This window comes from Scylla paramamosain, chromosome 9 (assembly GCF_035594125.1).
Source record: "Scylla paramamosain isolate STU-SP2022 chromosome 9, ASM3559412v1, whole genome shotgun sequence".
Lineage (NCBI taxonomy): Eukaryota > Metazoa > Arthropoda > Malacostraca > Decapoda > Portunidae > Scylla > Scylla paramamosain.
The window spans coordinates 11,944,015-11,959,134 of record NC_087159.1 but is presented as its reverse complement, the minus strand read 5'-3'; the positions used below and the strand labels follow the sequence as shown (position 1 = coordinate 11,959,134).

The window sequence follows — 15,120 nt, the reverse complement described above, 5'->3', positions numbered from 1 at the left end:
TGATGTTAAAGATTTTAATAGGTGTAAAGCATCTCTCTCTCTCTCTCTCTCTCTCTCTCTCTCTCTCTCTCTCTCTCTCTCTCTCTCTCTCTCTCTCTCTCTCTCTCTCTCTCTCGTAAGGAAAGACATTATTTCTAGTGTAAATAAACCCAATAGGCTGTCCAATTTGAAATTTAAAATGTAAATATTATCAATCTTTTTAGAAATGTTAGCTGCATCCTCTTCCCTTGCAGTCCAATAAGACAGGTCACTAATTCGTGTGGAGATAGAATTCTTGGAGTCACCTTTGCCGGCACTAGCGCAAGTGCAAACAGTCTGATAAAGGTTTCTTCCATGGTTGTGATGAAGTTCAGGACTTCTCACACTGTTTTGGTTGATATGATGAGAAGAATCGGGAGTTCGGAACATCAGTGCGTTATGTCGGGGCATGTAGGTTCAGCTGGGGTTTTCTTTCTTTTTCTTTTTTTTTTTTTTTTCGATCAGTACTCATCATATTCTTACGAGGACTTGCTAGACAAAGCATTATTGCATTATGATATTACCCAAATAGTGTCTCAAGTAAAAAACATAACCGCATACTCGTACAAAAGATTTGCTGCTGTGACACAAAGGACAAAAATCACTAGTATACTGGTCGTTCTGAGCATTCAATCAAAATGCTTGTCATTCATATAATTAGTAGAACCATCGAGGAGCTTTATTTTTGTTAATTCTTATGTGATAAAGCAATAATTACAGGAGACTTTTAAAAGATTGGTACTCAAATTAGTGGACTGTCCTATTGGATGTGACCATATCTTCACTTTTTCCTTACACAGTTAATTTTCTTTTGTTTATTTGATTTACTTATTATCATATTTATTTATATATTTATTTATTTGCACCAGATGCTTGCTTAGTTATATTGGGGTTACTTCACCTGCTTGGAGAAAGGAAAGACTCCATTTTTACTAAGGTTAAATTTCAGTACCTTTGATTTTAGAGTGGTGTGTATATATTGAAATTTCTGAATATATTATCACCTTAAGATATACATCTACATATAAATTTTATTTTAATGTCAAAATGTTATTAATGTTTACACTATTATTTCTTCTTTAAGGTAACAGAAGAAGAACTAAGAACAGGGCAGTCTAGTGTGTATTTGATGGTGCACTTATAGCTGAACCAACATGTATTTCTATGGCTGTAGTCTCATTGGTAGCAGGGCTTTGTGTTTAATATTGAACACCCAAAAAAATTGTGAACATTTCCTCCGTTTCACAACATCCCATCTCTTAGGTATCAAGTATGACAAAGGTAACACTTCAAAAACAAGATCTCTACTTGTAAAACTCAATGAAGTAAAGACAGAATTGAGCTACAAAAATGCATAAATCTGCTTCCAAATATATTCAACTCCACACATAATGCCCCTCTCTCTCTCTCTCTCTCTCTCTCTCTCTCTCTCTCTCTCTCTCTCTCTCTCTCTCTCTCTCTCTCTCTCTCTCTCTCTCTCTCTCTCTCTCTCACACACACACACACACACTAGTCAATTACTAGTTAAAGATTAATCAGTGAAATAAATACATAACATTATGTTAATAAGTTTTCTAAAAGGAAAAGGAAATACCTGTACTTCCCCTTCCCTCCAACCCAGTATTCATGAAATCTTACTGAATTGTTATCTTATGTTTTATATATATATATATATATATATATATATATATATATATATATATATATATATATATATATATATATATATATATATATATATAATGAATGGAGAGTAGACATACTCTCTCTCTCTCTCTCTCTCTCTCTCTCTCTCTCTCTCTCTCTCTCTCTCTCTCTCTCTCTCTCTCTCTCTCCAAATTGGGAAGTATTCTTCATGTACCATATGATGCATATATTTTTATTTGATTTTTTATGCATTTTTTACCTTTTTTTTTTATTTCTCTATGTTATTGCAAGTGATACGTGAAGCTTCTTTATTACTGTTCTGAGCATTTCTGTAGATTTGTTTAGTTAGTATATCCCATAGAAATACTCATTTTCTTTTTTTGTGTGGCTTTAAAGGATTAATGGTGACATATGGATATGATCTGGGTTAAAAGCTTGTACAAATAAGGTTAAATGTCTATTTTTGCACTGGTTGTTTCCCTAAGTTTCTTAAAAGTACTGTGATATAATGATTAGCAGTGGACTAATTAATTATTCTTTACAGAGTCTGTAACTCCTTACATTTAATTTATGTTAACTTTACTTACATATTTTTTCCTTTAGTTTATGAATGGGAGGAAGATTTAATATTCATATCTTAAGAGATGCTTACTTTCTTTTCTACATTGCAAGTTTTAGTGATTAATACTCACAAATGTGTATTATTTACTTAATGGCTTGTCAAAACAGGTTGTTTTTGTGTTGCTTTTTTTTTTTTTCTCATGCTAGGATGAAGTGTTACTAATGGAGTTTATTTTTTACATCTGTTTTATATATCATTACAGTTTTGAGGGGAGCTTTCTGTTAAATGTTCAAGTGAAAAGCATATTATACTATAGATGATAAAAATTATAGTGTTTATTTTTTTATTTATTTTTTTTTAATGCAATGAAATGGAGGGAACATTTAATTGTATATGAATATATTGAATTTATTACCTATTCTTTCCCTAACCTTGAGACAGCAGTAGCTAGCTGCTAGTATTAAAGGTACTAATGATTCATCATCTGCCTAAGAAAGACTAACTAATTAGTCATTTAATTGACTAACCTATGATCCACTTTACTAATGTGGTTAGTAGAAGCAGTGAACAGTACGAAGGCATTAGTCAGATATATTTGAGTAAGACCATACTCAGGTTGAGTGCTCAGTTAGTCACAAATTGACTAACATTATGTTAGTCACTGTGACTAATGCTGCCACTCGTTCTAGACCCCATGGGTTTTACTAAGAAAAGGTAGCACGACTAACTTTGGTTTTGTGTGAACACCGTATACCGCTGCCACCTCAAGCAACAGGAAGGTCGTCTCTGCATCAGTGGAGTTGCGTTGAATTTTGTTCTGTAAGGGGTGATCGTAAGTGACAAGGCCATTTCGTACCAGATGAACGTAAGAAGTGTATTCTGAGAGAGTGGGGGCGCGCTTGATTTCATAAGGGGCCACAACAGTCTCTTGAATTTTAAAACTGCTTGAGGGTGATGTCTGTGCACATAAACCTGTAATGAAGAAAATTTGTCAAAGGATGTAATGCAGCAAGTATTCCATGACACAATGTGTTACTGCCGTGGCCTGTCAGCTAACGTTACGATTGACTGTAGAGCGGGAACCGGGCTTGGAGGGAGTGGCGGTGCGCAGGTGGCCACGAGAGGAGGGTGCCTGCTAACTTACATCCTCAAAGCGAGTGAGAAAAGCTTCAAACCTTTCTGTAAGTGAGTGATGGAAGCCTGCTGCGTCTCCACCAAGGTAGCAAGTGTGGCTTCTGTCTTGGCTTGAATGACAACCATGCTAAACATGCGAGCTTCAGTGGTATCCAGTTGTGATTCCGAGGAGGCACATCGGCTCATCAGCTTTTCCACAATGTTGCGAATAGCCTGCACCTGTGGAGAGGGAGATGCAGGAGTAGAGACGTCAAGTGTGTGTGAATTGGTGGCGGGGGTGGCTGATTGAGCGGCGATGTAGACGCGGTCTTATGTTGTGAACAGCCATACCAAACGCTTACTCCAGGCTCCTGACAGCAAGGATACTTCCAGTGCGCGTTAACGTCAGGAGGTGGCGGCGGTGGACATGTGGTCGGGTCATGTGTGGTCGTGGGTGGAAGTAGTGGGGCGCGATGACAGTACGTGCGCGATTCGTGACTCCCAGCACATCACGCACACTTCTCAGGAGCCGAGCAACAGCGGGGTATGTGGCCAGTACCCCAGCACTTATAACAAGATGGTAAATTTTAAGTTTACGTATCCCACAAGGTGGAAGACAAGGAAGGAAGCTGAATTCAGTAGACGATGGTATTGGGCCCTATATAGTCAACATGATCACAATCCTGCTGATAGGCTGCACGTCCTGATAGAATCGACGAGCAAAATAGATTTCCTACATCTCCTTGCTGAGATTAGGGTCGGCGCCAACCGGGTAACGAGGGAGAAAATAGGTTGGCAATTTGCGAAGCCTGTCAGGAAAATCCTGCCGGGTAAGAGGAAGAGCAAGAAAGTCACCTCGTTCCGCACTACTTAAAAAATCCGGGCGATTCCCCGCTACGTACACGAATCGGGAAGTTACTGCAGCCTTCTTTACCTCGGCCAAACTGCGTTCGAGTTTGAAAGCACGATTCACCTCTTCCAGCCAACGCAACTTGACATCAGCAGTCTCATGTGAGAATTGCGAGGTACGTTGGGAGGGAGGACGCAGTCCGCAAGGGTCGTCATGTGAGGAGGGTATGTGGTGTAGATGTTGCATTGAGGATCATTATCTTTTCTCAGACGGGAGACTTTGGGAAATCATTGACCGAGATCCTCCACTGCAGTTGAGGGCATCATAGATGTGTGGTCTTAGGAACACAGCCAGTTGCAGGCCGTGGTGACGGGGACCGACTGTGGGTCTCAAAGGTAGGTGATGGCCTTCTTCCGGCTGAGTGAGACAGGCCGGGCCAATGGTCGTAAACTTGGTCGTCTTTCTCACTCATCGCCAAGTCTTTCTCCAAAACCGAAAGTGGACCTGGACCAGATGCTCTGTGGTGCTGTGTCTCCGCCAGCAGCACCAGAATTGGCAGCAAGAGAGCACTCTTGATCCAACTATTGGACAGGCAAACGACGCGAAGCTGAGTTAGAGGGCAGGTGAGAGGGAGCGTCCACTCACCACCATATTTCAGGTGAGAGAGAGAGAGAGAGAGAGAGTAGAGAGAGAGAGAGAGAGAGAGAGAGAGGAAGAGAGAGAGAGAGAGAGAATTTTTATATTGTCTTTCAGTTACTCTTTAATAATGAATTTGATTGCTTGTGGATGTAATTTTCTATCCATTGGTATACTTGTTTATGCATTTCTTAATTTGTTAATCATTTTCTTAATTTGTTACTCAAATTATTTTTCTGAAATGAGGTAAATGAATGGAAGTGCTTTGATTTTTCGGTAATTAAGTGACGTGTGCCTAAACACACACACACACTCTCTCTCTCTCTCTCTCTCTCTCTCTCTCTCTCTCTCTCTCTCTCTCTCTCTCTCTCTCTCTCTCTCTCTCTCTCTCTCTCTTGTACAAGAGACATAAAGCCATGCACATATAACATGTCTTTAGTGGTAGATAATTCAAAAGTATACATTGAATATGATTGGATCCTTTACGCAAACGGTCATGATCGCAGTTTTAGCTTGTTTGACTGCTATGCGGTGCTTAGTGGGCGGAAAAATTCACGCGGTAATTGAAGGGCGTGCGGCCGTAGCTGTATAACCACATGCTGAGGTGGAAGGAATGCTTCATCGCTCTCGATCATGGCCTACATGCTACGATGTCCGCGATGTCCTCTCGCGCTCCCTCCTTCCTAGGCATTGAAAAAGTGCGGGAAATTTGAAGGTTTATAAATGCACTGGTGTGTGTATGTGTGTGTGAGTGTTATTGCTAGTTATCTCTCTCTCTCTCTCTCTCTCTCTCTCTCTCTCTCTCTCTCTCTCTCTCTCTCTCTCTCTCTCTCTCTCTCTCTGTCAGTAGTTGCACAGGTCTTCAAGGGTATTTTTACGGTTTTAGTGACAGATTAACAACATTTCTACATTAATAACAGGAGAAACACCATTGAAAACCCTGATAATCATCTTTATAGCTTTGAAAAACAGTCGTGAGGAGAGAGAGAGAGAGAGAGAGAGAGAGAGAGAGAGAGAGAGAGAGTAGGAGCATTTCAGTTGAGCCTATTCTGCCCTGGTTCGTGTTTGCTGCGGTGACACGGTGCCGCACTGAGTGAAGATTGCGTTCATAATCACTTATCGGGGGTGGAGTGGGGAAAGGAGAGTCAGGAAGTGAGGATATTTATATTATTTGACATATTATTTGATAGCATGTCAACTTTTGTGTGTGTGTGTGTGTGTGTGTGTGTGTGTGGGTGGGTGGGTGTTGGATCAGTGACAGGTGGCGCTGGGGAGTTACCACGGCGAGCGGCTGGCTGGCTGCAGTGTTTTGGTCAGCACTGGTCAATCTTGCCCTACACGCTCTATTAACCAGTGTTTCCGTCTTCCCGACACCTTCTTCCTGCACCAAGCACCGTCAAGCATCACCAGAGAGGCACGAGTACGTAAGGTGAGTCCAGCGGGGCCAGTCTCTCCTCAGTCAGCCTTACTGCCTTCACAACACCCTAATCCTCCCTGTAGTGTCTTGTATTCGTTTATTTAGGATTCATTATTCGTTATTTAGTTTTTTTAGGGGTTAATTATTTATATTTAGGTTTTGTTTACGTCTGAGTCTGGAAAGAGTTGGAAATTTATTCAAATATTTAATGTTCGCCAATATGTAAACAAGCCGTCAGCTGTGTTATTATCCATTATTTGCCTCGTCTCTCACTTATTGTAAGCCTAACATATCACAAGATGGATCCACATGTCTAGCCTTCATATCCGCTGGTCAGATATATCCGTCATTGCCTGGTTTTGGTGTTATATAGGAATAAATAAGGCAACATGGCCGCCGGCTCCCCCCCTGAGGTCGCCCCCGAGGGCCGCCATGATGGACTGGCACCTGTTCCGGCTTGTTGGTTCCAATATTTTTTTAAATTTTTCAGAATTAATTTATTTGGCTTGTATAGTAAGATTTTATGGTTTCTAAAAATATTTCGTTGCTTTTGAAGTGTTTTTCTTGCTTCAGTTAAGTAAATGTGCCGAATTTGGTGTTGTTTTTTATGTAAATAAGGGGCAGTTTGTACGGTGAAATTTACCCAGCCTGGTTTTTGGCTTTTTTATTTGAGGCTTTAATGAAGATTTTATTGCTTCAAAAAAATCGTTTATGATTTTTAAAGTATGTTACGTTCCTGTTGAGTTAAGTATGTGGAATTTGAATAGGCTTATTGTCCCGTTGAAAGTGGTGATTTTGTCATTTTTTAGCTTCTTTATTTTTTTATTGTAGCTTGTAACTAAGTGTGCATTATTTTAAAAAATAGTTCAGATTTTTTAAAATGTTTTTTTTTACCAGTGTAAAGTGGAATAGGTGGACTTTTCAGTGTTTTTAATGGTGTCAAAATTTCCAACACTTTTTCCATATTTCACATAATATTTCTTTATAACTACTGAGACTGGAGGTGTTTTGATATTGTGAATATTAATTAAAGTAATTGTCAAGTCAGAATATATAATGCATTCGAGCCTAGCTTCATTTTTTCTATGGGTCAATTTCAAAATGAAATACCTTACGTACGTATGGCAGCGGGGCGCCGGCACCTCGCCTGTGACGTCATCAAGGATTCCGGACTCGGTCTGCTCCAGTGTCTCCTCAATATTTACCGTAATTTCCAGTGTTTTCCAAGTATTTCCAGCTGTTTCTAAAGTCAGGCGTGTAGATAGTTGTAGTAGAAGGAAGAAAATAAGAGAAATGAAAGAGGAGAAGGAAGAAATAAAAAGAAATGGAGGAGGAGGCAAAACAGGTAAACAATATTTAGCTTAGTTTCCCTTGCTGCGCTGCAGTTCTCTGTAATAATTGGTGTGTTTTGGGTGTTTTAGGTGTTTAGGATGTATGTAGGAATGTTGTGGGGTGTTTAGAGTGTGTTTTGGTGGTGTTTAGGTGTGTTTTGGGTGTATATTTGCTGTTATCATTGTGTTTTGGGGTGAATTTTGGGTGTTTTAAATGTGGTTTAGGATGTTTTTAGTTATATTGTAAGTGGTTTGAGTCGTGTGGGGTATTTTGAGTATATTGTGGGATGTTTTTTGTGTGTTATGGGTGTGTTTGGGGGTATATTGAGGTGTAGTGAGTTTGTTTTGGGTTTATTTTCTGTTTTAAGTGTTTCGGTGAGTTTGGATGTGTGTGTCGGGTCTTTTGAGGTGTATTTGATTGTGTGCAAGTAGTTTTGGGTCTTTAAGGGTGTGTTTGTGGCGTGTTTGTGGTGTTGAGTGGTGCTTTAAGTGTGTTTTGGATGTTTTGATGAGTTTTGGGGTGTTGTAGTGTATTTTGGGTGTTTTAAATCTTTTGAGTTTGTTTGGATGAGTTTTAGGTATATTGGGGTGCTTTGAGTGTGTTTTGGATAAATTTAGCGTGGTTAGGGTGGGTTATTTGGATGTTTTTAGATGTTACGGGGTGTTTTGAGTGAATATTCAATATTTGGTTGTGTTTAGGTGAGTGTAGTGGGTATTTTGGGGGTGTTGTGATGTGTTTTGGTTGTGTTTTGGATGTTTTGAGTGTATTTTGAGTGTGTTTTGGTAAGTTTTGTTGCATGTAGGGATGTTGAGTGTTATATATATATATATACGAGTATATATATATATATATATATATATATATATATATATATATATATATATATATATATATATATATATATATATATATATATATATATATAATGGGAAGGCAATGAGAAGAAACACAAAAGAACATGGGATGCACCGCCTGTGTTCATACCGGGATCTGATGTCAGTTCTTGTGAAGGGCCAGAATGCATATTCCTGAAGTCTGGAAGGAGTCGTCCGCCAGGCTGTATGGACACTAGGCTGTAGCTCCAAAACTAACTGTAGGATTCTCCCTAAAATAGTCTCATTGAGATTCTCGCACAAAATTACCAATACGTAACTTAATCTAACCTAACCTAACCGCTACAAGAGTAAATGGGCCGAAACATTACCAGACTTCGGGAATATGGATACGGGTTAAGGTCGCTTCACACACATCAGTGCCATATTCATTCCGTGCTGTTCAGTGCTTCAGTGTCAGTAAAAAAAAATTCATCATTTTGGATAGTGTACCCACTATCTGCCAATTTCACTGGGACAAAAGCACAATTAGGTGATTGTTAAGAAGAAGAACAACAATAATAATAATAATAATAATAATAATAATAATAATGATAATAATAATATAATAAAAGGAGTTAAGCCATCTATATAGTTAGCTAGATTGATATTATCATTATTATTGTTATCATCATTATTACATATCAAGGTATTGTGACATTATTATTAATAATATGTTATTATTATTATTATTATTATTATTATTATTATTATTATTATTATTATTATTATTATTATTATCATTATCATATTTCAGCTATCCAACATCAGAACAGTATATGAATATGGCAAATGCTGTTTTGACATCATTTCCTGCCATCCTGAGAAACAGTGATCTCGAGGAGCATGAATTGCAGCTGCAATGGAAATTGCGCATCCAGCGCAAGTTTCAGAATTCAAGAAAGAGGCAGGATTCCTCAGTGACTGAGGTGACGTCGAGTAAAAAGAAGATCCCTTGCATAGCGCCAAAAGAGACTACGTGTCCACTGATGTATGGAGTAAAGGCTTACCTTCCACCAAGGCCCCATTCATAAGATGATGAGTCATTAGAGAGACATAGACAGTGGCTTGCTCTACATTGGATGAAGAAAGATCCTGAGTTAGATAAGGTATGTGATATTTGTACGCTTGATTTATCTCTTTTATATTTCAGAGACTTCTTTACTGGTGTTGTTTAAAAATACCTGCTCTTATGTAAGCAATTTCAATGGTACTGGTGGATAGCCACTGAAAAATGATGCTCGTATATATATATATATATATATATATATATATATATATATATATATATATATATATATATATATATTATAATATATATATATATATATATATTATATGAGGCGCGCGGTGCAACAACGACGTAACCGAGAAATGGAAAATTTCACGGTTACGTCGTTGTTGCACCGCGCGCCTCATATATATATATATATATATATATATATATATATATATATATATATATATATATATATATATATATATATATATATATATATATATATATATATATATTATGAAGGAGAGAGAGAGGCTGGCGGGACAGTCAACTTATGAAAACTAATTTTACTTTAATGATTTTCCTCAGGCTGAATGCCTCATGCAGTTGACACTCTCTGAGAGATGCAAAAAAATAATCAATGGGAACATTCTTGTAGCAGAAATCCTGAACTTGTACCCGTGGATTCAGACTTTTGATGGCGTAAGTGTGTATATATGTACACTTTATGGATTTTGCTACATATTGTTACTAATTGTCAACTTTATTTGTAGGGCTATAATATATATAGCTATTTATATTTTATAGTAGGTAATTGATATTTAACTACCAGTACTTCCATTCTCCCTCTCAGGCTCAAAGGCCTCAGTGACGGGAGATAAGCACTCATAACTAAGTACAGTTATTGCAGATGCTCATTTCTGTAACCTTCACTTATAATTATTTGATGCTTATATCTTTACAGATAATCAAGGAGTTCCTGAGATTAGAACCACAAGCAGATGAACCAGACCCAAGAGTAGCAGTTTTGAAAGGGCTGGAGAAATATAGGCTCCCAATAATTGCCATTCTCAAAAAAAAGAAAAGCAGTTCCTCTGTATATGGAAACCTTACTTGAACTCTATGACCACGATGAAAGTCAATGCGAGTAATGTCTAGTTCAATTTGTTCATTTCAGTAGCTGGTAGCAATTTAATATATGTATCTTTTCATCATTAGCAATGCATCTTTCACTTTTATAAGTCTAGTATTCATGAAACTATGCTGCATGCAAAAACCAAACATTGTATTAAGCATGACCTATCTAACTGTAATGCTTGCACCAATTTCTATAAAGGTACTAATTTAATTGTTAAATTCCTGCTCTGCTATCAAATTTTTGGCTGAGTGCTATGGCTAAATAATTGTTTGCAGCATAAGTGATGTTAAAGATTTTAATAGGTGTAAAGCATCTCTCTCTCTCTCTCTCTCTCTCTCTCTCTCTCTCTCTCACTCTCTCTCTCTCTCTCTCTCTCTCTCTCTCTCTCTCGTAAGGAAAGACATTATTTCTAGTGTAAATAAACCCAATAGGCTGTCCAATTTGAAATTTAAAATGTAAATATTATCAATCTTTTTAGAAATGTTAGCTGCATCCTCTTCCCTTGCAGTCCAATAAGACAGGTCACTAATTCGTGTGGAGATAGAATTCTTGGAGTCACCTTTGCCGGCACTAGCGCAAGTGCAAACAGTCTGATAAAGGTTTCTTCCATGGTTGTGATGAAGTTCAGGACTTCTCACACTGTTTTGGTTGATATGATGAGAAGAATCGGGAGTTCGGAACATCAGTGCGTTATGTCGGGGCATGTAGGTTCAGCTGGGGTTTTCTTTCTTTTTCTTTTTTTTTTTTTCGATCAGTACTCATCATATTCTTACGAGGACTTGCTAGACAAAGCATTATTGCATTATGATATTACCCAAATAGTGTCTCAAGTAAAAAACATAACCGCATACTCGTACAAAAGATTTGCTGCTGTGACACAAAGGACAAAAATCATTAGTATACTGGTCGTTCTGAGCATTCAATCAAAATGCTTGTCATTCATATAATTAGTAGAACCATCGAGGAGCTTTATTTTTGTTAATTCTTATGTGATAAAGCAATAATTACAGGAGACTTTTAAAAGATTGGTACTCAAATTAGTGGACTGTCCTATTGGATGTGACCATATCTTCACTTTTTCCTTACACAGTTAATTTTCTTTTGTTTATTTGATTTACTTATTATCATATTTATTTATATATTTATTTATTTGCACCAGATGCTTGCTTAGTTATATTGGGGTTACTTCACCTGCTTGGAGAAAGGAAAGACTCCATTTTTACTAAGGTTAAATTTCAGTACCTTTGATTTTAGAGTGGTGTGTATATATTGAAATTTCTGAATATATTATCACCTTAAGATATACATCTACATATAAATTTTATTTTAATGTCAAAATGTTATTAATGTTTACACTATTATTTCTTCTTTAAGGTAACAGAAGAAGAACTAAGAACAGGGCAGTCTAGTGTGTATTTGATGGTGCACTTGTAGCTGAACCAACATGTATTTCTATGGCTGTAGTCTCATTGGTAGCAGGGCTTTGTGTTTAATATTGAACACCCAAAAAAATTGTGAACATTTCCTCCGTTTCACAACATCCCATCTCTTAGGTATCAAGTATGACAAAGGTAACACTTCAAAAACAAGATCTCTACTTGTAAAACTCAATGAAGTAAAGACAGAATTGAGCTACAAAAATGCATAAATCTGCTTCCAAATATATTCAACTCCACACATAATGCCCCTCTCTCTCTCTCTCTCTCTCTCTCTCTCTCTCTCTCTCTCTCTCTCTCTCTCTCTCTCTCTCTCTCTCTCTCTCTCACACACACACACACACACTAGTCAATTACTAGTTAAAGATTAATCAGTGAAATAAATACATAACATTATGTTAATAAGTTTTCTAAAAGGAAAAGGAAATACCTGTACTTCCCCTTCCCCCCAACCCAGTATTCATGAAATCTTACTGAATTGTTATCTTATGTTTTATATATATATATATATATATATATATATATATAATGAATGGAGAGTAGACATACTCTCTCTCTCTCTCTCTCTCTCTCTCTCTCTCTCTCTCTCTCTCATCTCTCTCTCTCTCTCTCTCTCTCTCTCTCTCTCTCTCTCTCTCTCTCTCTCCAAATTGGGAAGTATTCTTCATGTACCATATGATGCATATATTTTTATTTGATTTTTTATGCATTTTTTACCTTTTTTTTTTATTTCTCTATGTTATTGCAAGTGATACGTGAAGCTTCTTTATTACTGTTCTGAGCATTTCTGTAGATTTGTTTAGTTAGTATATCCCATAGAAATACTCATTTTCTTTTTTTGTGTGGCTTTAAAGGATTAATGGTGACATATGGATATGATCTGGGTTAAAAGCTTGTACAAATAAGGTTAAATGTCTATTTTTGCACTGGTTGTTTCCCTAAGTTTCTTAAAAGTACTGTGATATAATGATTAGCAGTGGACTAATTAATTATTCTTTACAGAGTCTGTAACTCCTTACATTTAATTTATGTTAACTTTACTTACATATTTTTTCCTTTAGTTTATGAATGGGAGGAAGATTTAATATTCATATCTTAAGAGATGCTTACTTTCTTTTCTACATTGCAAGTTTTAGTGATTAATACTCACAAATGTGTATTATTTACTTAATGGCTTGTCAAACAGGTTGTTTTTGTGTTGCTTTTTTTTTTTCTCATGCTAGGATGAAGTGTTACTAATGGAGTTTATTTTTTACATCTGTTTTATATATCATTACAGTTTTGAGGGGAGCTTTCTGTTAAATGTTCAAGTGAAAAGCATATTATACTATAGATGATAAAAATTATAGTGTTTATTTTTTTATTTATTTTTTTTTAATGCAATGAAATGGAGGGAACATTTAATTGTATATGAATATATTGAATTTATTACCTATTCTTTCCCTAACCTTGAGACAGCAGTAGCTAGCTGCTAGTATTAAAGGTACTAATGATTCATCATCTGCCTAAGAAAGACTAACTAATTAGTCATTTAATTGACTAACCTATGATCCACTTTACTAATGTGGTTAGTAGAAGCAGTGAACAGTACGAAGGCATTAGTCAGATATATTTGAGTAAGACCATACTCAGGTTGAGTGCTCAGTTAGTCACAAATTGACTAACATTATGTTAGTCACTGTGACTAATGCTGCCACTCGTTCTAGACCCCATGGGTTTTACTAAGAAAAGGTAGCACGACTAACTTTGGTTTTGTGTGAACACCGTATACCGCTGCCACCTCAAGCAACAGGAAGGTCGTCTCTGCATCAGTGGAGTTGCGTTGAATTTTGTTCTGTAAGGGGTGATCGTAAGTGACAAGGCCATTTCGTACCAGATGAACGTAAGAAGTGTATTCTGAGAGAGTGGGGGCGCGCTTGATTTCATAAGGGGCCACAACAGTCTCTTGAATTTTAAAACTGCTTGAGGGTGATGTCTGTGCACATAAACCTGTAATGAAGAAAATTTGTCAAAGGATGTAATGCAGCAAGTATTCCATGACACAATGTGTTACTGCCGTGGCCTGTCAGCTAACGTTACGATTGACTGTAGAGCGGGAACCGGGCTTGGAGGGAGTGGCGGTGCGCAGGTGGCCACGAGAGGAGGGTGCCTGCTAACTTACATCCTCAAAGCGAGTGAGAAAAGCTTCAAACCTTTCTGTGAGTGAGTGATGGAAGCCTGCTGCGTCTCCACCAAGGTAGCAAGTGTGGCTTCTGTCTTGGCTTGAATGACAACCATGCTAAACATGCGAGCTTCAGTGGTATCCAGTTGTGATTCCGAGGAGGCACATCGGCTCATAAGCTTTTCCACAATGTTGCGAATAGCCTGCACCTGTGGAGAGGGAGATGCAGGAGTAGAGACGTCAAGTGTGTGTGAATTGGTGGCGGGGGTGGCTGATTGAGCGGCGATGTAGACGCGGTCTTATGTTGTGAACAGCCATACCAAACGCTTACTCCAGGCTCCTGACAGCAAGGATACTTCCAGTGCGCGTTAACGTCAGGAGGTGGCGGCGGTGGACATGTGGTCGGGTCATGTGTGGTCGTGGGTGGAAGTAGTGGGGCGCGATGACAGTACGTGCGCGATTCGTGACTCCCAGCACATCACGCACACTTCTCAGGAGCCGAGCAACAGCGGGGTATGTGGCCAGTACCCCAGCACTTATAACAAGATGGTAAATTTTAAGTTTACGTATCCCACAAGGTGGAAGACAAGGAAGGAAGCTGAATTCAGTAGACGATGGTATTGGGCCCTATATAGTCAACGTGATCACAATCCTGCTGATAGGCTGCACGTCCTGATAGAATCGACGAGCAAAATAGATTTCCTACATCTCCTTGCTGAGATTAGGGTCGGCGCCAACCGGGTAACGAGGGAGAAAATAGGTTGGCAATTTGCGAAGCCTGTCAGGAAAATCCTGCCGGGTAAGAGGAAGAGCAAGAAAGTCACCTCGTTCCGCACTACTTAAAAAATCCGGGCGATTCCTCGCTACGTACACGAATCGGGAAGTTACTGCAGCCTTCTTTACCTCGGCCAAACTGCGTTCGAGTTTGAAAGCACGAT

At 38.1% G+C, this 15,120-nt stretch overlaps 1 protein-coding gene across 4 annotated transcripts in view; it reads left to right on the top strand.

The window, feature by feature from the left end:
* Window positions 1-12,470, top strand: part of LOC135103610 (uncharacterized) — a 44,401-nt gene extending 31,931 nt beyond the window's left edge. For 2 of the 4 annotated variants that reach the window (XR_010270135.1, XR_010270136.1), the window contains 5 exons: window positions 9,205-9,556; window positions 10,036-10,149; window positions 10,412-10,594; window positions 11,745-11,812; window positions 11,960-12,470. The gene's annotated coding sequence lies outside the window, so the exon portion shown is untranslated. Of the gene's footprint in view, window positions 1-5,392; window positions 6,256-9,204; window positions 9,557-10,035; window positions 10,150-10,411; window positions 10,595-11,744; window positions 11,813-11,959 lie in introns of those variants that run through there. The other 2 variants (XR_010270133.1, XR_010270134.1) reach the window with 2 other exon arrangements.
* The last annotated feature ends 2,650 nt before the right edge of the window (window positions 12,471-15,120 follow it).